This window comes from Pholcus phalangioides, unplaced genomic scaffold (assembly GCF_987345545.1).
Source record: "Pholcus phalangioides strain wild (caught in Gottingen) unplaced genomic scaffold, Ppha-v1.0 ptg000022l_1, whole genome shotgun sequence".
Classification (NCBI taxonomy): domain Eukaryota; kingdom Metazoa; phylum Arthropoda; class Arachnida; order Araneae; family Pholcidae; genus Pholcus; species Pholcus phalangioides.
In genome coordinates, this window is record NW_028301615.1 from 256,184 (window position 1) to 281,557 (window position 25,374).

The 25,374-nt window shown below is 32.5% G+C and overlaps 1 protein-coding gene across 4 annotated transcripts in view; it reads right to left on the reverse strand.

The window, feature by feature from the left end:
- Positions 1-25,374, reverse strand: part of LOC149069287 (uncharacterized) — a 52,315-nt gene that overhangs the window by 20,741 nt on the left and 6,200 nt on the right. Inside the window, exon 1 of one of the 4 annotated variants that reach the window (XM_089249599.1) lies at positions 11,578-11,599. The exons of 1 other annotated variant lie outside the window; for it this stretch is intronic. The gene's annotated coding sequence lies outside the window, so the exon portion shown is untranslated. 2 more of the 4 variants (XM_089249596.1, XM_089249598.1) reach the window with 2 other exon arrangements.

Below are 25,374 nucleotides of genomic sequence, written 5' to 3' on the forward strand. Positions count from 1 at the left end.
TGTGCAAGTTATTTATGGATACTAATACTGATCAACTCATTAAAATTCATTCTGACACCAATTCTTACAGTGACAATATATCACATATAATCATTGTACATTAAAACCTCTTTGAAGGGCCACCTCTACAAAAGGGGAAGTTTCAGCATACACATCCTTTCACCTCCATTAAGAGGCCACCTCTCCAACGGGCTAGTGATTGATCCGCGAGAGGAAAGAGTGGCTCTCATGGAGATTTACTGTCATATTAACCACACAAAACAACAACACACCCAGAACTTCTTCGAAGGGCCAACCTCTACATAAGGGGAATTCTAACCTCTATTAGGGGACCACCTCTCCAACGGACCAGTTTACCGAGAGATGAAGGGTGCTTCCCCCCCCCCCCAGAGAGGTTTCTAACAACGATCTAATCAACTCAAACATAATTCTAAAAATATGCGCGCGTTAAATTATGATAAATAAACTATTTCCCACCTAAATATTTAAAACATGATTCCTAAACACTGAATATTTTCGTCAAAGATCAAGAAACTAAAGTTATTGATAAAAAAAACATCTACGGCCGTACTTACCGTTAGAAACATCGATAATAATAATAATAAGAAAAAAAACATTAAAATCAATTTTACTTTACCTGAACTAAAATAAATCCAACGATTCCAACAACACCGATGACAAGTGTGACCTGTTTTTGATATTCCAACGAGACATTTCTCAACTCTTCCGTTAAAAGGATTTCTTTTTTTTTTTCGTGGAACACGGATCCGCGGAGCGATAGAATCAACGTAAAACCCGATCCAAAAATAAAATCACAATATAGTTAACGGATATATTTCTCACGTTGGAAAAAAAAAAAACAACGCTGTTCTCTCCTATGTAATATTATAATTATAACAGAGAGGAGCCACGAGAAGAAGGAGAACTCTATGGAGAGCGAAAGAGAAATATCACTTCGGCGGCGGAGAGAGAAGCATTCGATAAGGAGACAACACAACACACACAAGGCCCTTTACATTACGCAAACTCATCCAAGCGATCAGTTGCACCAACAGCTGATAACTAACAGACGAGAGGAAAAAGATACTTATAAACGTCATAATTAAAAAAATAATAATAATAAATTACCTGTTGATTATTCATTTCGAAAACAAAAAAAGAAGCAAACGAAAGTCTCTCTAAAAAGTGGTTCGGGTCGTCCGGGATAGAAAAATATTATAAAAGGTATCTTTTCCCTATTTCACAAAAAGGAGAGTAGGAGAGAGAGAGAGAGAGACAAAAAAAAAAAAATAATAAAAAATAATAAAACACATCAACCCCCAAAAAGCCTTCTTCTACTACTGGTAAGGCTTGGCTCCGGTTTGAGCTGCTGCAGCTAAAATGGTTGCCACAAGACGACCATTTTTTTTCCCCCTCTTTTTTTTTCCCGAACCGTCGCCAATGAAGAAACACGTCTACAAAAAAAGTCGCCAAGGAAAAAAACTGTGCTGGAACAACACGTTTACAGTTTTTTCTCTCTGGCTGTCGACCTTCGGCAAAAGTTTTTTTTTTTCTTTTTTTTATAAGGGGAAAAAAAATAGTTTTAAAACTTTTATAAAATATTGTATTTTTCCTTTTTCGTTTTATTAATATTTTTTTGCATGTATTGGAATGTTTTTATAATTTTTTTTTAAATATTACTGATTAAAAACAAAATTAATATGAAATGTTATTGAGAGAGTGATTTGGCGGTGTTTTGAGATTATTTGGGAAAAGAAATGTTTTTTTTTTGTTTTAGTTCCCTTTGAACCGAAAGAGTTGAATGTTAAGCAGCGTAGTGGTATTAGTTCATTCGATACTTATCAATAACTTTGAATTAAGAGAGGAATTAATTAATTTCACCATCAAGTCTTTATCCCAGTTTAAATTATTATTTGCCGATATGAAATCTTTAAAATCTTCTTGAAAATCACTGAATTTTATAATGTTAAATATTTTTAAATCATTTTTTTTTTCAATCTCTGGAATACATTTTAATTAAAGAATTTATTTGTGAATGGTTTCAGTAAAACTTTTTTTTTTTATTAATTCAGAAATTCGAGAATAAAATTTTATAATTTTCTATTCGAAAATGAATGTTAAACAGCGACGTGGCATTAATCCGTTTGTTTGTGAAATACTCTCATCAATGATTAATTAATTTCGCCATCAACAGCTGTGATTATTCACGTGCATATAGAAATTATTATTTTAATTTATCAAATGTTTGGAAGCACTTAAAATCTTTGTATTTTCGTTCCAATTTTTTTGTAATCAGCATGTAAATTCTTAAAATCTTCCCGTTTATAAAAATCCAATTTCATTTCCATTTTTTGAAAATTTATCAAAAAAAATCGTTGAAATTTCAAGAAATTTCTGTTGAATATAATTTCTGGTATAATTTTTTTAAATCTGTAACTATGTTTTCAATAAAGCATTTATTCGGATGATCTCATTGGAGTATGATGGTTTGATTGTTTATTTAATACTTTAAATTGAGAGAATTACTTAATTGTACTATGTGCGCACAGCTGTATTGTTGCATCAAATGTTTGAGTGCTCTTAAAAATTTTTGTATTTTAATTTCAATATTTACAAAATATTAATTGAAAACACAATCATTGAATATTCAAGAATTTTCTTTTGAATAAATTTATTTCTGAGAAAATTTTCTTTTATCTCTCAAATATATTTCCAATGAAATATTTATTCCAGGGGTCTTCAACCCATATCCCGCTGTCCCAAAGGTGGACCTCCGCTCTTTTTGCTGTGGCCTTCCGACCATTTTTAGAAAATAATTACTTTCATAGAAAAACGTTTAACTTCCAAAAAAAAAAAAAAAAAAACCGTTAAAGAGTCTCTCTCTCTCGCCACTGAAATATTTAAATGTTGTATTTAGAACTGTGAGTTACTTTTCAGATTCAATAGCAATGATGCGCGTTCGATACATTTAAAGGGCCGTCTAACGAAATTTGAAGGACCCTGAATCAAAAGTTTTTGAGGCCTATGATTTCACATAACCTCAGGCCCGTAGTCCGATATTTCGTTCGGAGGGAGGAACCACTTGCATTTCGAGAAGGGGGAACCAAAGTGGTCGAACAATAGATTTGTCCATCTTTTTTAGACATTTTCTCACGTTTCGGGGGGGGGGGGGAAGACTTGGTAGTCTGCCCCCCCCCCCCCACGTCCTTGCATAGGCTACATGTTTCGAGAGGCCAGATTCGGCATCCAAAATGTATACATAATTACAGAAGTGCCAAAAACATCTTAATGAAAGAAATAATTCTAGAATTATTGAAAAAAAATAATTTCATAATTGATGAAAATTTATAATTAATAAATTGTTACAGAACTACTGATGGAAATAATTGCAGAATTATTGAGAATAATTTCAGAATTGACAAGAGTAATTTCTCCGAATTGTCAAGATTAAAAATTTTTGAAAGACATAAATTAAATTAAATTTCAATTTTCATTATATAAATTTTAATAATTAATGAACATTTAAAATTAAGGAAAAAATAATTTCAGAATATAGGGATGAATTTTAGATTTAATAAAAGAAATAATTGATTAAAAATTAATAATAAATGAATTAATTAATGAGAGGAAGTAATTTGGAAATAAATAAAAATTCAAAATTTAATGGCATAAATAAAAGTAATAGAGTTAATAAAAGTATTCACACAATAATTTCGGGAACTCTGTGTAATAACCGAGAGAGTTACGGTTTGACTTTGGTGGGCTGCGGGCTTCACGGAAAGTTAAATTTGGCCCACAATGTCTGAAAGGTTGAAGACCCCCTTATTTATTCTGATGGACTCGGTCGAAATTTCTATAAATATTAAAGACATAAAAATGTTAAAATTTTCTATATTCGAAAATGAATGCTAAAGAGCGTAGTGGCATTAATCCGCTTGTTGTTGCATTCAATATTCATCAATAACTTTGAATTAAGAGGATATATCAATTAGTAGTTTCACCATTAACAGCTGTATTCGTCCCGTGCGTTTTTTGAGTTATGAAATATTTGAATGCTTTTAGAAAATCTTTGGAAAAATCATTGAATTTTATAATATTTGTTTGTGTATCAAAGATTTAAAAAATATAAGCATAAGATTTTTTTTTAAATCTGAAATATATTTTCGATAAAAAATTTATTCTGATGGTTTCAGTTCAGATTTCAATAAATATTAAAGAAATAAAATTTTAGACTTTTCTATTCGAAAATGAACTATAGAATTAATAAAATGGCACTAATTCATTTGTTTGTTGTTTGGTAGTAATCAATAGTTTTGAATTAAGAGAATTAATTAATTTCACCATCAACAGCTGTATTCATCCGTAAATTTAAACTACTATTTTCTTTTTAATATTTATAATCTCGTTTCCATTTTTCAAAATTTTTTATTGAAAAAAAATTACTGAATTTTTAAGAATTTTCTTTTGAATAAATTTATTTCTGAGAATTTTTTTCCTCATCTCTGAAATATATTCTCAATAACAAATTTATCTCGGTCAAAATTTCGATCAACTATCGTATCATAATTTAATCGTATCATAAGTATCATAATTAAAAAAAAATTGAAAATGAATATATATTAAACAGCGTAGTAGCAATAATCCGTTTGTTTATTTAATACTTTGAATTAAGAGAAAATTGATTAATTTTACTATCAAAAGCTTTTAAAATTTTTGTATTTTTATTTCGATTTTTCAAAAATACTTATTGGAAAAAAAACCGAATTTTCAAGAACTTTCTTTTGAATAAAAAAAAATTCATATTTCTGTGAATTTTTTCTCATCTCTAAAATATATTTTTAATACAAAATTTATTCGAATGAACTTGGCTGAAATTTCAATAAGTGTTCCAGATACGTATAAAGTTTGAAATTTTCAATTCGAAAATGGTAAACAGAGTCGGGGTATCACACCGTTTTTGGTTGCTTACTCAATGACTACCAATAACTTTGAATTAAGAGGAATTAATTAATTTCACTATCAGCATGTTAATTATTGTTCCAGTTATCAAATTTTTGTAATTTTTCGTTTCGATTTTTATATTTATTTATTTTAAAAAAACTGAATTTTTTCAAGATAAATTTGTTTCGAATAATTTTTTTTAATCAATAAAATATACTTCTAATGAAGACTTCATTTTTTGAATATGCTTACATTGGGTGCACGCAGGTGTCGGGGAGATATGATTGAAGTATTCAAAATTTTTCACGGGATGGATAGAATGAACCATGAATTATTAATACGCCGTCAATCGACTGCTTTTACAAGGGAACACTAGTGTAGATTGGTAAGGGACAATTCTCGGTTATGGTGTCACGGGAAATTTTTCTCTAACAGGGTCGATAATAAATGGAATAGCTTACCTCCCGGGGGTAGTAAATTGTAACACAATTGACACGTTTAAAAATAAATACGATAAACATGTTGGGGGTAAATCGAGAAGCTATCCATACTTAGAATAAGACAACCATAAGTATTCTTATAAGCATTATATAATAATTTATCATGTACATATAGTTTTTCGTTTTTATAATTGCATTTTTAATTGGGAGTTGGTTGTTGTATGTTAGAAATATATGATATTCATATTTGTTATGGGTATCTTTTTCTCAGCCACCTCGTTGGGCATTTTGCCTGTTGTGGCCTTGTATTCGTATAAAAATTTACTCCGATAATCCTAGTGAAAATTTCGATAAACAATTGTAGACATAAAAAATTTAAAAACCAGTAGTAGAGGCAATAATCCATTCGCTTGTTTATTTAATACTTCGACTTAAGAGAGTTAACTAATTGTGCTATGAAGAGCTGTATTTATCCGCATGTTGATTCTTATTTTCAGTTATCGAATGTTTGAATGCTTTTAAAATCTTTGTATTTTCACATTTTGATTTTTCAAAACTATTTATTGGAAAAAAATCATTCAATTTTCAAGAACTTTCTATTGGATAACCTTTTTTCGGAGAATTTTCTTTTATCTCAAATATATTTCAGAAGAAAAATTTATTTTTATGATCTCCATCTAAATTGCGATAAATATTCTAGATACAGTTTTGAAATTTTCTATTTGAAAATAAATGTTAAACAGCGTCGTGACACTAATCCATTTGTTTATTCAATACTTATCAATGACTTTTAAGCAAGAAAATTAATTAATTTCACTATCAACAATTGTATTCATTCTCATGAAAATTATTCTCAGTATGAAACTCTTAAAATCTTTAATTTCGTGAATAAATGAAAGAAATAATTCCAGAAATGGTGAAAATTCAGAATAAGTGAAAGGAACGCTTTCAGAATTGACGGAAATTCAAAATAAATGAAAGAAATGCAGTAATTTTAGGAATGATGAAAGTTTAAAATTGCAGGATTGATGAAAATTTCATTTCATTTATTCAGAATTCATAAAAAAGAAAATTCCAAAATTGGTAGAAATTCTGAATTTATGAAAATGTGAAATTACAGAATTATTTCTCTTTCTAGATGAAAATTCAGGTTTTCAGAATTGATGAAAATTCAGAATTTACGAAATTATTTTTTCCGTTAGTGCGAGGCACGGTGCTACCGCACCTGTGGCACACCCCCTAACAGCGAATCTGCATACACCTCGTAAGCATTTGGCTAAGAATTTCTAACGAATCAGTTCCACCAATGAAATACATTGATGAAGAACACTGACCTTTTTGCTAAATAATATTCAGTATATAATGCAAGAATAATGAGTTAGTTCTTTTTCCAATCAAGATCAGAACCCCGCCCCGTACTCCTGAAATCTCTCCAATAGATCCGTAGACCTCTGGTAAGGAACTCCTGTTCTAGATTGAAATTCTCGGATTTGTAAATTAGATGGAATTGCCGAACTGTTGATTCATATAAAAGTATATTTTGCATGAAATTCATAAATATTTATAGAAGTTTGAACAACAAAACCATATTTAAAATATATATATATAATATAATCACAAGAGTTGTTAAAATTCTGCCATAATGAATGCTTTGTTATAGAAAAGAATTCAGAATATACCGATCACACACGATGAAAGCCAGACTGGACATCTCGGTAGACTTTCAACTTCCGCGTGTTGCCACAAAATACTTATTTTCGGAGAAAAAAAATCCTTGCGATAAAACAAAAACAAAAAAAGACACAGCAGCGGTTGCGACATGCATCTACGCATCTCAGAGAACTTTCGGGACGACACAATATTTTTCAATTGTTAGAAACATTTTGAAACTGAAATTTCATCAATATTCTAGTGTAGAAAATTAGAGAGCCTGAAATAATTTTTATTAAACAGTTTAGGGTGCCTTGAATCCACCATTTTTTTTTTTTTTTTGCTGGTATGTGATGGTAAATTTTTTTTTTTTTTTCAATTTTCTTCCCAACGATATTCGTTTTTAAAAATTGGTTCATTTTTTTATTGGTTAGGGGCCATTCAAGTATTACGTCAGCAAATTTTTAGATATTTCTGACCTTCCCCCCCGTCAGCAAAATTTCGTCATCTCTGCCTCCCTACCTCCTAACACATATTGGTGCGATCAGAGACGTACGCGAGGGGCGGGGTGCATAGGGGGCTCGTGCCCCCCCCCCCCCCACAGACGATCAAAATTTGATTTTTTAATGCAAAAAATATTTTTTTTAATTAAAATTTTGAAGGAAAATGTGTTATATGTGTGTGTTATATAATCAATTTCTGTTGGATGTCTGTGTGTTCACTTACACTGTCACTCAAATTGATAATTCACTCACCCAATCACTCTCTCACTTGGTCATTCATATGGTCACTATCATCACTCTCACCCACTCAATCGCTTATCAAGTTCGTAACTCACCTGATCACTCTAATACGGTACTCACTCAGTCACTCTCCCAATCACACGTGATCACTTATACGATCACTCATTCTGTCATTCATACGGTCACTCACTAACTTTTCCGCTAGCTCATTCACTTACTCTCTCATTGGGTCTCTCACTCATTCACTTCCTCACTCACTCGATCACTCAAAGGTAGTTCATGGTGAACGATCTGTTGCCAGTGAATTTTTCCAGGGGTGATGCTGGCAAAGGTAAATCGCGTGGTGATAAAATTGTTGTCGGTGAATTTTCCGTAAATCGTTCACTGTAGAAAGCGTTCTGTTTAGTGTACATATGGGATAAACATGATGAAGATTTCTCAGATTCGTTCTGAGAAAACACAAACTGATGAGAAAACAATCATATACATAGGTAAAGTGAAGTTTATACCATGCAAAATAGATAAGCAAGATGAAATCAATAAAACATCAGTTGATCTTTGAAATTTTCCTACTAGAAACTAGCCACTGTAGATGCTAAGCGTGATACTCATGACAGGATGCATAGAAACTGACACACACACACACATGATTGAAAGAGGGGGAAATTTTCTAGAATTGATGAAAGAAATAATTTCATTATTAAGTTTAGAAATAATTTCATTATTAAGTTTAGAAATAATTTCATTATTAAGTTTAGAAATAATTTCATTATTAAGTTTAGAAATAATTTCATTATTAAGTTTAGAAATAATTTCATTATTAAGTTTAGAAATAATTTCATTATTAAGTTTAGAAATAATTTCATTATTAAGTTTAGAAATAATTTCATTATTAAGTTTAGAAATAATTTCATTATTAAGTTTAGAAATAATTTCATTATTAAGTTTAGAAATAATTTCATTATTAAGTTTAGAAATAATTGCAGAATTTTATGAGAGAAATATTTTCAAAACTTAGTGAAATAAATTTTTTCAAAACTTAGTGAAATAAATTTTTTCAAAACTTAGTGAAATAAATTTTTTCAAAACTTAGTGAAATAAATTTTTTCATAACTGATGAAAAGTTCGTATTTTTAGGCACAGTCCAGATGCCTCCAGGTCCTCTGCCTCAATACTATATACAAGGGGGGCCAAAAGAATTCATATTCGTCTAGGGCCCGAACTTATGAAGAACAATAGGTTATGGCTTTGGCCTAACCTTCAAGGAGCAGACTGTAGATTACATTAAGTCAAGTGTTCTTAACCTTTTTTCTCTGCCGAGACCCAAAAACAAGAAAATCATTTTCGTGACTCATTTTGACCGTTTTTTTTAAAATTAGTGAAACCAGTGACGCAGTAAATGCGTTTATAACAGGACTGTGATTGTTTTTGTACGACCCAGCTTGAAAGACCCTGCTAATCAAGTTTGGGTCGTAACCCATAGCTCAAGAATCCCTGGCTGTAAGTGTATATATGACCCTTCTCGAAAAACCCTCTGCTAAGAAAGTCTGAGTTGTGACCCATAGCTCAAGAAACTCAGGCTGTAATTTTTTTTTGTACGACTCATCTTGGAAAGAAGAAACCCCGTGAATCAAGTTTGAGCCGTTGCCCATAGCTCAGGAATCCCTGGCTGTAATTATATTTGAACGAACCATCTCGGAAGCCCCTGCGACCCAAATTTGGGTCGTGACCCATAGGTTAAGAACCCCAATTAAGTCCTAGTGAATCTAGTAGATACAAATTTAAATACCGCAGCATAACTTGTTGCTCACGTCATGGAATTTTTCAGTTAGGTCCGCAATATCAGAAAAGTCGACACCTGCCATGAAGGATCCTACTCTCAGAAACGATGATCCAGCAAAGTCACTGATGAAGCTGGAACTAGTATCCTCTCTATAATTATGATGCATTGACGTAATCAAAGATTAAGGAATGGGAAGAAAGGAGGCAAAAGAAGAGAGCAGCAAAAATAGCGTGTATATTTATCGCCGAACACGTGTCGTTAATTCCCTTATCTGCATTTTCTTTCTTTATTATGCATTTAAAGTATTTGTTGGATGGCCTCAAAAGTTTTCTACACCACATGGGTCGAGATGTCGAACAAAAGAGAACTTCCAAGTAAATACCTTTATCTCCAGTATTTTTAATCTCGTCCGGTGACTTATTCACAGTGTCTCTTCCGTCTATACTACCATTCTAGTGGCGCTGGTAATATGTATCCCCATATGACCAGCGCCAGTTACATTGGAGATAATGGCCAGGTACGCCTCAAGAATTTCGGGAGCCAAAAATGTTTAGGACCCTCCCCCCTCCCGCCCCAATTTTATTTATTTCGTGGGAGAAGGGAAATCGTCTTTATTTCAGAATAGAGACGAGAATGCAGAGAAATATCCATACAAAAAATTTTAAAACACAGTCAAATTAACACAAAAATTGATGAAAATTTACCACTGAAGGTAATTTTAAACTAATGAGAGAACAATTCCCGAAACTAATGAAAATTTTACAATTGATGAATCAAAAATAATTAAAGGAAATAATTTCTGCACAGATTTAGAGCTAGTAGAAGAAATGATTACAGCATTGATAAAAATTCAGAACTTACCAGAGAAAAAATTCCAGAATTAGTAAAAATTTCAGAATTTACTAAAGAAAGAATTCCAGAATTGATGAAAAGAATTAACGGTAGAAAAAAATTTCAGAATTAATGAAAATTCAGAGTTAATGCAAAAAGTAATTTCAGAATTGGTGAAAGCGCGTTCAATAATTTCCCGTGAGTGCGGAGCCCCACGAAGCGCGGGGCACAGAGCGACCGCAACTGCCACACACCCCAAGAGTGGCTCTGACAACACGCACTTTTGATCTTGATCGGAAAATAAATACTCGGTTGTTAATAATCATTTTAAAATTTCACCACATTGTAAATATTAATATAATATATAAATATGCACCAAATTTTAGCCATACATGATTTTCCTTTTCCAAAAAATAACAAAAAATGAATAACTCCTTAAAGCCCCTTACGTAGGGCAAAAATAGTTATATATTATAGGATTGTGAAACTAATCAATTCATATGATCATGTATATACTACTCCCACTGTTGTCAAGCGATGAACACGTGTCTCTGCAGTTTTGGAAAACGCATTATTTGGAAACGATGACAGTCAGAGAAAATTCCGATAGTCATTCTGGCAGCCGGACACCCCCCCCTCCCCGCAATCATTTGGGCGTTTGTCACACCACGATCATTTTGATCCCTCGGAGACTAATCAGGCCAGTGCTTACAATTTTAAATGCGATTCCGAACAGTTGATCACGTAGGATTTGAACACTTACCTAATTTTATAATGGTCGTCAGCTTCAAATTTTTATAAGAAATATTCCATTTAGAAATTCAAACACACATTTCGGTTGGCTTAAATGTGTTTCGGAGTGAAAAAAAATTCAAATGGTGACATTTTTCTTGTTCGCGAAACTGTAACGAGCGGCTTCAAAATTACTCAGAAAAATGGCATTGCGTGAGCGAACAAGAGACTGAATGTAGGAAAAACAACCCCAAGTTTCTCTTATCACTCGTTCTCACATAGAAATTCGCTGTAAAAAATCATATACATGCAGTAGAGACTCGGTAATCCGAGGTTGTTGAGACAGAGGCCACTTCGGATTAGCGAAAAACTCGAATTATCCGAAAAACAATAAAAAATGCTTTAAATGTTGGTTTTATTGAAAAAAAAAGAGATAAGCAGTACTAGCAATACTTACTGTATTTTTATTCTCGAATATGATATAGATGCTATACGATGTTTCTAAAACTGATGAACGTGGAAGGAGAGCGAAGATGGAGTGATTGAGTCTGAGAAGAGTTCGGGAATGGAATTGATAGTGAATGACGGACGCTGTGACACTGATAGCTTTCAACTGTCTTTCCAATGATTTTACCTAAGCAATTGGGGGACAATGCCATTGTTCACCATTATGAAGGAAACGGCCAAGCTCGTCCCTCTTTCTCTGTGACTCCCCCCACTCCCCGAAAGTTAAAATGATCTTGCCCATTCATTGGTATCTGAGATAAAGTAAAACCTGTCTTCAACGGAATCGCAAGGGACCGTGTAAACTTATGTAACAATCTTGCATGTAATTGAAATAAAAATAAACTAATTGAAATAAAAATAAACTAATTGAAATAAAAATAAACTAATTGAAATAAAAATAAACTAATTGAAATAAAAATAAACTAATTGAAATAAAAATAAACTAATTGAACATCAAATAAATAACTTTTTTAAAAATTGATAAAATAAATGAATAATCTATAATTACTAATTACTGTATTTAGATTTTGACAGCATCTGCATAAAATTCCAACCCAACACTGTTTTTCTTCTAAAATAACGACATTTACGTCCTTTTTTAACTTCCGCAAAAATTTTCAATTGTGGTGTCAATATCTCTCGTGTCAGGTTCAGTTTGTACATTATCATCTATTTTTACGTAATCCTCAGCATCAGGACCGTAACTAAGAGTTTTAGGAGGGAAACAGCGACATAATTTTGCTGCCCCAACCACTGTAAAATTTTATGATTTTAAAACGGAATTTTTGTTACCACTTAAAATTTTCCACCCTCTGAATTTTTTCGTCAGTGCAGTTGCCCTATTTGTCTCTAAATAATTCTGGCCCTGCTCAGCCTTGCGATCACGGAATGGCACAGCTTGCATACAATTTTGTGTCTTGCATATCATTTGGAAATTCAACCCTTACACTGATTTCTCTCGTGGAAAAGCCTGCTTTTCCGAAAAATTTTGTTACAATTTCAGAAAGCAACTGCTTCACTACATATATGGCTTATCGGAATCACAGTATCGAGTACAGAAACGGTTTTCGTCAATCTAAGGGTGGATGATGTAGAACTCACATTTGCAAGCACAGATTGCGTAAAAAATTTCGGCGGACCACCTTAACGTTTTGTATGATCCTTTGGTCTATTGATCGCCAAAGTCACAATATATGTGTGAAATTTTCAGTTAAAGGGTACAGTTTTACTTTCGTTTCCGCGTTTGACAGGTTCCGTTTATTCCAGGTTTTTCTATCTGTATTTTGGCATTGAAATCACGGGACCACGATTTTTTTCCGTTGAAGACAGGGGTTCCCGCTTAATACATCTTCCGTTAAAGACAGGTTTTACTGTATTTCCCCTCAATTATCCCAAAGAAATAAATTATTTAATTTTTCTCGTAGTTTCAATTTTTAATGAGCCAACATGTTGTAGTTCTTTTTCATCTCGCCCCCCTAAAAATGCTATTCCACACCCCTTGGGGTGCGTGCTCCCCCAGCTAAGAACCACTGGACTAAGGAATTAACACGTTTATAAAAAGAAATACGATAAACATATTGTGGGATAAATCGAGCAGCTATCCATACTTAGATAAAACAACCATAATAAGTTTTTATAGGCAGTGTATTTTATTTTATCATAATCAGTCTTAGTTTTATTTTAGTGTGTATTTGTTTTCTCGTGATAATTGCTCTTATTTTGGGTTGCTGTACTTTAGTTGCAATTTGGCATTTCTTTTCAGCCACCTCGTTGGGCTTTTTTTGCCTGTTGTGGTATTTGTATTTGTATTTGATTTGAACCTTGCCGCGGATGTACGTGTTAAATTCTCATTAAAGTTATTTTTAAAAAAAATTTAATTCTTCGGCGCATCTGATTTACATAATCCAGCAGAAAAAAAAAAAAGAGCAACGTGACTTCATTATCAGTCTAAATAAATTCTGGGATAAAGTATAGCGATGTGCGATCATAAAAATGGTCTCCCTCTCAGATGAATGAAAAAGCCTTTCTTTATTATGATCCGCCATTTAAGGGACTATGTATGTGTGGTGTTCGATGATTCGTAAATCCATCGAAGCGCGAAGATTCACGTTCTCTGTGACTGTAAACTTCAAGAAAGGCAATAAACATAAATATATAGTCGAGATTTCTAGATTCCGTGCGATTTTTGTTTATAGACTGTTAAAAAAAATGGTGAAGGCTGATTTTCACATAGAAATTGCTGGTACATTTAGAAAAAAAAAAAGTTTTCTTTAACCGATTTTATCAAATATATTTTTTGTCAGGTATATACCTAAATGAAATACATTTTGTTTATTTTATACATAATGCATCTACGTACTCCTCAAGACCTGATGTTTACTTGCTGCAGCCCTTGACATAGCGTCGTTAGTGTCTCCACAATCATAAAATCCAAAATATAGATTTTTTTTTTTTAAATTTAAGTGTCATGGATAAATGTTCTACTTGCCCATGTGGAAATCAGGCCCATTGTGTGTACGTTGTATAAATTTTTTGACCAATTTATTCCAACGATGAAATTTACAGAAAACCTCACAAAAATTTTTTTAAATATTTTCCATTTAATGGATACCTTCAATTAAAATGCATGTAAAAAATAATTTTCTGTATTAATTAATTTTTTTATTTTTTTGCAGAATTTATTGAAATGTGTGTGGCAATCATTTTTTTTGCTCTGTGGTTCATATAAAGATAATTTGATGGCTATTCCAGAAGAAAAACTACGGCAACAGGTTTTCACGCAACACTAAAAAAAAAAAAAAAACAATTCTGAAGTGCTTCAGACAACAATGCTTATTTTAAAATGCTTTATTCGTTTATTAAAGTGATTAAGATAACATATAAAGGTCTTTTCTTTTGATATTTTAATTTTTGGTCATCTGCAGTGGGAAGAAGCATGCTTCTATTGATACAACAATGGTAATTAATTAACCGGTCTAATTAGCCCTCGTGTGCAGAAAATGACCGTGGTGTGACAGAAATGATCAAATGATCAAACAACAATGGTTATTTTTAAATACTCCAGACAACATAAGCTTTGCCTAAAAACTTAAGACGAAACGTTGAGTTTTTCTCATTATATACTGTGTACACTCTCTTCATTGTCATCAATTATAAAGATTTAGCTCATCGTACAATATTTTATTGGATAACGCCACGCTGCGTGTGTAGCGGGTTTTTTTCCAAAACAATGCAACAGACATGTATATGACATAAAAGATCAGATTAGACACGTTTTAGTGCTAATTTCAAGAGTTAAGCAACCAATTAATATGTGAAAAGATTTCGGGTAAGTCCAGAACAGCGATTTCCAGGCAGTGCGATATGTCATCCTAGGGAAGGCACGAGAATTGTTAAGGATGCCGCGAGATATTTCTGAGATGAAACTACAGTACAGTCAAACCCCTATTGTAGCGCCCCCGATTTAGCGCCAACCCCGGTTAACGCCACAATTTTTCAGTGAATAAATCTTCCATATATAGGGATTACACACGTTAATTTGTGATTCGGTATAACGCCAAACGCGTTATAGCACCAAAACTCTTCAGGACAAATGGTGGCGTTACATCGGGGTTCAACTGTATATTGAACATTAGTAATAGGGCTGCAATTTCCAATCATATAATTTTCTGAAAATTTAAAGTGTGCAGACCACTAACGATTTCCTTAAACTGCTGAGATTGATCGTTTCATGAGATCAGCTGAAAATAAATGCAGAAGATACTATAATTATAAGATAGCATTATCATGTCTTCATTATAATATCTCTATTTCCTTTGAACGTATTTATATGCTAAGCAGCAATTTGTAGTTTATTGAGAAAAACTTTCTTTTTCCTCCTAAGTTTTTTTTTTTTTTGCAAACAACAAAGCTGTCAATGTTCCACAGAGAAAACAATCCACAAATGCGTCGTCAAATTCTTATTTGTATAGATGCCAAAATTGTTTAACAGTGAATCTGTTAAATTCAGTCAAACATGATCATAATCTTCTCGAAGGAGCTCTTGAAGCAGCGTTTGAAACAAATGAATCATAGTGCGAACATTCCCAAATTTATCCACTTAAATAAAATGTCGTTATTTGCACATTCTCCCGTCCGGCGATACGACACATTTTTGGGAGTTGCCCCAATTTCTTGTTTTTCTTTGAATTAAAAATTAATGAAATGAAAATGATTAAAACAAATCAAATTTTTCAAATAATTTTTTTCTAATTAAATTTTTTAACAATCAAATAAATTATTATTATTTATGTGCATTAAAATATTCATTCACTCTTCATCCATTTGATATGTTATAAAGATTCTAATATTGGAAGAAAATGTTTGTACATATTTATTATTCTACAATTAGTACAGTGCCGTAAACTGATGTTACTTGAGCCCTGGCTGGGAGTTACTTGAACACAAGACAAAAAAAAAATTAATTTACTCCTGGGTCTGCTGTTACGCAAATTTAGACATGATTCCACATCTTCAACAGGTAGCGTCATTAACTAGTGCCTGAGGTGCTAAACTATGTTCCCACACTTGCCGCTATTTCTTAGTTTAGGTTATGTTCCTTTGCGATAAAAACACAAATTTTGTGACCTGATAATTTTCACCTTCAGTTTTATACACACTGTAGGTCACATGTATTGGAAAGAGAAATTTACATTTCATGTATAGTACATAAGAAAGCAACAATAGGAGGACTAGTACGAAGCCTCTCTCGATTGTCACGGAGACGTACGTCCGTTTAACCTCAGAAGATGCCTGCCACATATGTGGGCGAAAAGTTAGGAAGAAAATGCCTTAAAAAACATGGCCTAATATTTCGGAAACCGCTCGCAAGTTATTTAACACCGGTCATGAAAGCCTCACACAATACTTCAAACTAAAAATAGTTTTAGCTATATAGATAGAGAACCACTTAACACAATAATATTTATAAGTAATGAATAGCACAGGGTTCTAGCCCGGGGACCCGGGACAATTATTATTTTTTGTCTTTTCACGTTATAAATTAGCTATGGAAAGGGTCCAGTCTAGGGGGCCCTGCTGCATAATGTGGGGGGCCGTGATGAATGGTGTGCTAAAAGACTAAAAATTGGGTTACTTAGACCCAGCCAGGATGTGGGTGAAAGTAGCCCCTGGCTATATGTTTAATTATACCCTTTTGAAATTCGTAAAAATAATTGATAACACTTTTCGTCAATTTTTTTATTATACCTTAGCCACGGTTCATGTGCATTTGTTTTCTGATCTGAAACCAAAAATGCCCCAAAATTACAAGAGGTCTCCTATAAGAAGAAAGTATACGGATTTTACAGCTGAAAAATTTGATAAATGTTTAAATGCTGTAAGATCACGAGGAATGGCTGAGAAAGACGCACCAGGCCCACTTTAAAATAAGTAGGTCTACTATAAAAAGGAGATTGAAGAATGGTTTATTAAACAGACCTAGAAATCCAATCGTTTTCACTAGTGAAGAAGTGCGATACTAAAAAGAAAATTAGTCCACCAAAACTAATAAAAAGCAGGTTGTTTTCAGTTACAACTCAAAGTAGCTTTTTCGTACATCATTATCTTTAGTAGGACTAGTTTGAAAGATATAAAGGGGTGCTAATACAAAATACTCCACTCAACACATCACAGAATTTATTATGGGTTTTCAAATTTAATGTAAAATTGCAGTACATATGCATTCGTACAACCAAAATGTCTCTAACGGTTTCATTTTAGGATCCTAGGTCCTGTTTTAATCAATTACCTATTGAAATTGTTTGTTTCATGGGAAATGTAGCTTGGATCGAAGTAACCCCCAAATCCGGAGGAGGGGGGGGTTGCTACTTGAACTCAAATTTTAATAATTTATTATATATACACAAAATTAAAATTTCGGTTTAAAAAACACAGAATCTTAGAAAAATATCAGAAAAGTAGTAAAAAGTAGGTTATCATCATAATTAATGTTTTTAAGGCTATCCTGTGGCAAGTTATGAACAAAAATGTTAATTTTTTGGGTCCAAGTAACCCCAGCTTACGGTATCTGAAATTATACACAAAACGCAATATCTAGAAATTGAAAGTTCAAATGTTATTTCCCAATAATACAATCGACCAATTCATTCGTTGAAGTAAGGAAATCGTTAAATCAACATAGTCACAAATATACCACACGCATCCCTTAAAAAAATTACCTAATTCTAGAAAGACGTTAAATCGAAGTACTAAAATGATCAATCTTTATTTTCTGTAACGTCATTGATGAGCGGCCTATGTTTTCTGAACATTGTTCGGCAGTGGGTAAAAAAAAAATGCATACAGAATGCTCGGTTGCATTCTCAAAAAGATCTCTTCGCGTTCTCCCAAACTGATTCTTCCAGTTTTCCGGGGTTTAGTTCGTCTGGATTAGAGTATGTTGTCAGGTTTTGGAGACAGTACTTACAGGGGAAAATTGATTTGGTTGAGGGGGGTGTGCAGAGAAGAGCCACGCATGCTCTTAATGGCACACAGGGCTTAAGCTATGAAGAGAGACTTGATTTTTTGTAAATGAAGAGCACAAGTGTCGGAAGGGGGGGGGGGGTGTGATCGAAAAATAAATGGACCATGACTTATTAATACATCGTCAATCAACTGCTTCGACAAGGGGACACCAATATCGATTGGTAAGAGACAGTTCCAGATTGTGGTGTCGCAGGAAGCTTTTCTGTAATAGGGTTGTGAATAATTGGAATAGATTACCTCCGGAATCTTAAAATCCGGGGGTCATGAATTCTAACACGATTGACACGTTTAAAAAGAAATACGATAAACATATTTTTCAGCCACTTCGTTGTGCATTTTGTTTGTTGCAGATTTTGTATTTGTCATGAAATGCTTAAACTATCCTGATAAACGAAATAAATCGATTAATTCGTTTATTTGTTTGTTAATTATATCAAATAACACTTTCGAATATTATAATCATCCCTAATCAGATCGATAGTCATTGGTTAGTGAAAGCGTATGCATAATGGAACTAAAAACTTATAACACACAATAATTAAACGAATAAAAAACAATGAAAAACAATGGCGTGAAATACAAGAGTGAGCTCATTTTTCTTTTTTAGCTCCAGCACAAAATAATAATAACAATAATCATACAAATAGAGAGAGAGAGAGAGAGAAGTAAAAAGAGATAAGGTGAGATTTTCGCCTTGTAATCTCTGGATTCGGCGTTGACGTGTTTCCACAGAAGATTAAAGTCCATCATTGGAAGGAAAATAAAAGCAGATAAGATGAGGAAGAACCAGAGAAAAATGTAACATGGAGAGAACGAAAAAACATGGTGTGTGTGTGGAATAATGTACTACATTATTTTCCTTCTTCTTATATACGCCATTGACTTTCGGAATCGTAACAGAGATTAGTTCCGAATTGGTGCTAAAAAAAATGACGTCTTAAACGATCTTTAACACACGCTGGAGCAGAGTTTAGTCCCTCTCGTATGTCACGATTCATTAGTCACGTTTGGAACATTTACGACATTTCACTTTTTTTTATACAAGAATAAATTTATGTTATTAAGTTATAGGACATTTACTTGCAAATATTTACGATATACATCACGCAATAATCTATCATCTACCGAATGCCATGAATAAAAATTGTTTAAAAAAAAGGTTTCATAACATTTGATACTAGACCGATGAAAAAATCGCGATTTCAACAATTTTTTTCCCCGTACACGTGTATATAAAAGGTTTTCAGGCTTTTCATATCATAAATAAGTTTGGTCAATATTTTTCTTGAAGTTCTTTGGTATATTTAGAAATATGCAGTATGTTCTCTGTCAGTGAGGGTGACCCTCCATTCTTCAGAAAGCCGGCGCATCGGAGATACAGCCGCTTAATAGAGGAAAAATTCACGAGGGGGAAGACTTTGAACTCGAAAAAAAATTGACGCTAATTGAAGGTGTCTCTCTCCTATTCAAAGGTTGGCCTTTAGAGCGACTTCACATTATTCATTTCATAGATTTCCTAACTCTCAGCAGCAGCACAGTGTTGAAAAATCGCATTTGCATGAGATACGCAGAAATTAAAAGTGAACAGAGAAAAATAGTAGTCCGAATAATTTGGTATCCATTGTGATTCTAGAAAAAAATCATTACAAAATTAATACGGTATATTGAGCTTTTTAAGAGGGCCATCCTTCGTCAGTAAACCAACCATTCGTGGAAATTGCCCTTTTACAGAGCCACCACCCACCAGACGCGAGGCAAGGTGCGAAAATTATGGAGGAGTTCCTTTGGCCCCTGTTTTATAATTTTAATAGGGAAGGGGAATCGAGATCTGAAGAGATTTATGTATTATCACAAAATATACAGGAATGCTGGAAAATATGAACTGAACAAAAAAAAAATAAAACAAATGTAAATGACACAAGATTTAATGAGAATTTTGAATCGATGAAAATTCAGAATTGAAGAAAATTTTCAAACGACGAAAGAAATCATTTTAATGAAAACTTAGAATTTATGAATTAAAAATGATAAATAATTGAAAGAAATAATTCCAGAATTGATGAAAATTCAGAATTAAGTAAAGGAAAATCCTAGATTTAATGAAAATTCAGAATTATTGAGAGAAAAAAATTCCAGAATCGATTAAACAAAAGAAATAACAAATGAAGTAGTCACAGAATTGATAAAAATTTGGAATTAATGAAATTCCATAATTGATGAAAATTCAAGAATCAATTGAAGCTCAGCAACTTGTCTTCTAAAAACAAATGTATTTCTTTCTACATATATGTATATATTTTTTCACTTCTATTGCTGTAAGTGCGCCTCGCTCTCTAGGTTACTCTTCTGGTCATTCACATGCTTACGAACTATTTCGGTTACTCACTGACCTGGTTCCCTGTTCTTCAGCTCACTCTCACGCTTAAACACTTTCTAGGTCACTCACTAACAGGGTCTTTGCGCTCTTAGTCACTCTTTTGATCCCTCACATGCTGACATATTTTGTTCACTAACATGTTTGCAAACCCTGTAGGTCACTCGTTTGGTCACTCACTGACCTAGTGTCTCCCTCTCTAGGCAGACCACTTATGGGCTATAAAACATTTTTACCACACACACACATTCCTCCCATTCTAATAATTTTCTTTACTACACATTCTTAAAATTTACCGCCCCTCAAACTTTCCGTATTGAGCTATTAGCTCGCTAAGGCCCCCCCCCCCTCCCAACCCCGTAAATTCGCATCTGTATACACGTCATCTATAAATCTTTGAAAAAAAAATATTTAAAAAAAGAAAATTAATTTTAAAAATAATTTTCAAACACTTGATGGACACCATGCGGAAATCGTGCCCTGAGTGAAACATATCTGGAGGGGGAGGGCTACCTTCATGGCAGAGACACCTTCCAGTAAAGCCAATTTTCTTTACTGTTCTAAAACGTTTTCTTTAAGCTTTATTTCACCTCTATTAAGAAGACATTCTTTGAGGATCGGCTCATTTTACTGTATTCCTTCCAGCTTCTTTCCCAGAATTCTAGTTTCCAAAGTATAGTGGTGCTCCCTGAAAGCACCGAAGATCGCTCCGTGCTTTTCTCCAATTTTATGGTCTCGATCGATACCATGATTTAATCACACCACATAAGTTCCATCCAAGAATCCACATTACACTAGTCTGTGCCTACGTGAGATTTGCCATATGGGTTGAGCATGACTGATGTCCATAACTCGAAAAAAATTGATTCAGAAAAATTTATCCCTGTACTACAACAAAATCGTTTGACGCCATAAAAACTTTAGTATCCTACAATTTCTACGTTGAGGATCCAAGCACAGCAGTTTTCCATCATCACTATAAAAGATATCGATGGCACAGTGCACATAAAACCTTCAAATCATAAAGGTAAGAAACCTATACCAAAAATGAAAACTCTGGAAAACTAAAATAGAAAACTAAAATTGATAAAGAAAAATATAAATAAAAGAGATGAAATGCGTATTGCAATTTATCTCCAATCAATATCGATTTTTATAAGAGCTATTTTTGAGACCCATATCCATTATCGAGTGCCCATAAGAGGTTGAGGGGAAAGAAGAGCCAATATCCCCATGATTTACACACATTGTAACAAAGAAATAGCGATGTCTTGACTTCACCATCCATCGACTGGAATTTGAGAATGGATTTCGGAAATGGGAGCTTGTAAAAAAAAAGACACCGTGTGAAATGGCAGATGCGGAAGAAAAGAGATCGAGGCGTTGCTATCTCAATTGGTTTTTCGGCAGAGGCGTACACCACAGGATCGTTCTTTTGAAGGGGGCACAAAAGGCTTTGGGGGGGGGGGGGAGGATGGAAGGAACGAAAATTTTCTTCCGGAAAATTTTGAGTTACCACCTTTAAGTATTTAAATTTACAGAAACCAGTTATAATATAGTTAGCATGCAAAAGATATTTTCTTTCGATATTTCAATTTTTTTCACCGAAATATTAATTTTTTTTCTATTTTTTGGTCAGCTTGGGGAGTGGGGGGGGGATACGGGACCCCTGAGCACCCCTCCTCCCAGCATACATTTCTGGGTCTCGGCCCACGGTCCCTCAAATTATTAGACTTTCATTAGTACTGAATTGTTATGAATTCTGTAATAATTTCATTTACCAATTCCGAATTTTTATTAATTCTGTAATCATTTCATTCATTAGTTCTGAATTCATTTTATTCATTTATTCTGAATTCATTTTATTCATTTATTCTGAATTCATTTTATTCATTTATTCTGAATTCATTTTATTCATTTATTCTGAATTCATTTTATTCATTTATTCTGAATTCATTTTATTCATTTATTCTGAATTCATTTTATTCATTTATTCTGAATTCATTTTATTCATTTATTCTGAATTCATTTTATTCATTTATTCTGAATTCATTTTATTCATTTATTCTGAATTCATTTTATTCATATATTCTGAATTCATTTTATTCATTTATTCTGAATTGATTTTATTCAATTATTCTCCATTTTCATAGATTCATTTCATTCGTTAAATCTGAGATTTCGTTGATTCTAAATTCATTCCATTGGTTAAATCTGAGATTTCGTTGATTCTAAATTCATTCCATTGGTAAAATCCGAGATATCATTGATTCATTTGTTGCATTTTCAGGGACATTTAAAGTGATGTTCATCATACGTTATTTTGCATGGGAATCGGCAGGGATCCTTTATTCATTGACGTTATATCCGAAGTCGTTACAACCGAGTTTCATTGTAACATGATTTCTTTTATGGTACAGTATTGGAACACTTGAAATGTTTGTTCTTTGTTCCTTGAGAAATTTATCTTGGATATTTCTTCAAGTTAAATCGATTAAAGAAAGAACATAAATTATTGAATCAATCATATTTCATTTAATTTTTTTTTTTCGTAGAACTATAAGTGGATAGACATGAGAGTAAACCGTGTCGAGTTTTGCAACATTATTTCAGTTTTTGAATTTTTCTTTCTTCAAAAGTGGTGAGGAGAAGATCTTTTTCTTTTGTATTCGGTTATCTTTTCTGGCCATTACTTCTCATAGGAAGATGGTATTTCTATAATCTCAGTCATCGTCGGTTTGTTTTACTTTGTACTGGCTACTTTTACTTTGTACAGTGCTTATTATTCAAAAAGGCAGCGGTACGATAAGCACTGTCATACATGTGCTTTATTCTCATTTACGTATTGTATTATTCTACTAGGTCGTTTCTGGGATTTAAGTTCGATTTCCGTTAATAATATTAAAAGAATGTTTTTTTTTTAATTGATACATGTACTATAACAAGAGAAATTTTGAATCGATAAAAAAAAAAAAAAAAAAAAAAAATTTTGAATCGATATAAAAAAAATAATTTTGAATCGATATAAAAAAAAAATTTGAATCGATATAAAAAAATAATTTCGATTCGATATTATATAAGAGAATAATTTTTAATAATTGAGTTAATTGATGCTATAAGAGCGATTAGAATAGATGTTATAAAAAGTGTAATTTTGAACTCATATTATAATAAGAGAATAATTTCGAACTCATATTATAATAAGAGAATAATTTCGAACTGGTATCATAATAAGATAATAATTTAAAATTAGTATTATGATGAGAGTAATTTTGAATTTATATTACAATAAGGGAATAATTTTGAATCGATATTATTATAAGAGAGTAATTTTGGATTGGTTATGACAAGAAAGTAATTCTGGATTGATTATGATAAGAGAGTAATTTTTATTAGATATTAGGGTAAAATTTTGAATTGGTAATATGAGAGAGTAATTTCGAATCAATATTATAATAATTTTGAATTGATATCATAATAATAATTTTGAATCGTTGTTATAATGAGAGTAATTTCAAATCGATGTTATAATAGTTTTGAATCGATATTATAATAAGAGTAATTTTTTTAATTACTGTAACTTGTAATTTATATCATATACAGAGCGCAATTTTTTGAAATGATATTATAAGAGAGTAATTTATAATCGATAGTATATTATATTTTTGTGACTTACAACTTGTTGCTCGGATAAATATGTGAGTTTTGGATTTGTTCTTAAAAATATATATCAGTGGTGCTTAACCTTTTTTCCTTCCCACACTCCTAGTGCAATGCGACTTACCTTCTCACACCGCCCCCCTTCTTGGATAATGCGTTAGAAAATTCAGTTTTTTTCTGTAATTAATTTCTCTATGAGTTTTTTTACTTATTATTTAATGCCTTTTTCGACTATGGCTAATATTTAACTTTTGCTTTATTTATTTTTTAATTAATTCATAAACGAAACTAAAAAAGTTGCTATTTTTTAAATTTGGAAAAAAGATTCATTGAATAGTTAGTTCTTCACTTATTGATTCCAGCCGCAACAATCATAAATTAATGTTTCTTTGATATTTGATGAAATTTTTTGCAGTTTTTCATGAGTCATGTGTGTTCATAACAGTATCAAATTTAAGCGCCACATGCCAATAACACGAGGTACTAATACAAACAAACCGCGAAATAGTTTAAATAAATAATGGTAATTTTTCTCAACGTACGATCGCTAATCGAAAAAAAAACTTTTACATCACAAATTTCGTGTGACGCATTTCTCTGAGCAAAAGCTGAGATAAGGTGTTGAAATATTGTCAGGATTCGTTCTTTTTTTAAGAATTTAAATATTTAGTTTTTATCATTATTACAATATTCCTGAATAATCAGCCAACATGTTGAAATTTCTTTTCCATCTCGCACCCTTAAAAATGCTTTCCCGCACCCCCGATTAAGAACCACTGTTATATATGAAAAAAAGAGAACTATAAATTATGTTCTTTATAAACATTTTCAGGGGCATAATACATAATTGAATTAAAGACTTTTATTCTTATCAATATATAACTAAGCATAAGTGCCTCCAAAAACTCTTTTTACTTCGTCGGAACCTCAAAAATTCCACCCGTCACATCAGACATCTCTGCTTCCAAACCTACACCCTTCCTGTACTCTCTCTCTTCTGCCGGTGAAATCTGGGACTCCCATACTCTCTCAAACATAGACAAATTTGAATCTATTCAAACTAAATCCGCCCGCTTCATTCTTAACTAATGGTCATCCTCCTCCTCCGTCACTGAACTCAAGCGCCAACTCAATATGCAACCGCTTTTCACCAGTAGACGTATCTCTCCATTAACTTTTCTTTTCAAA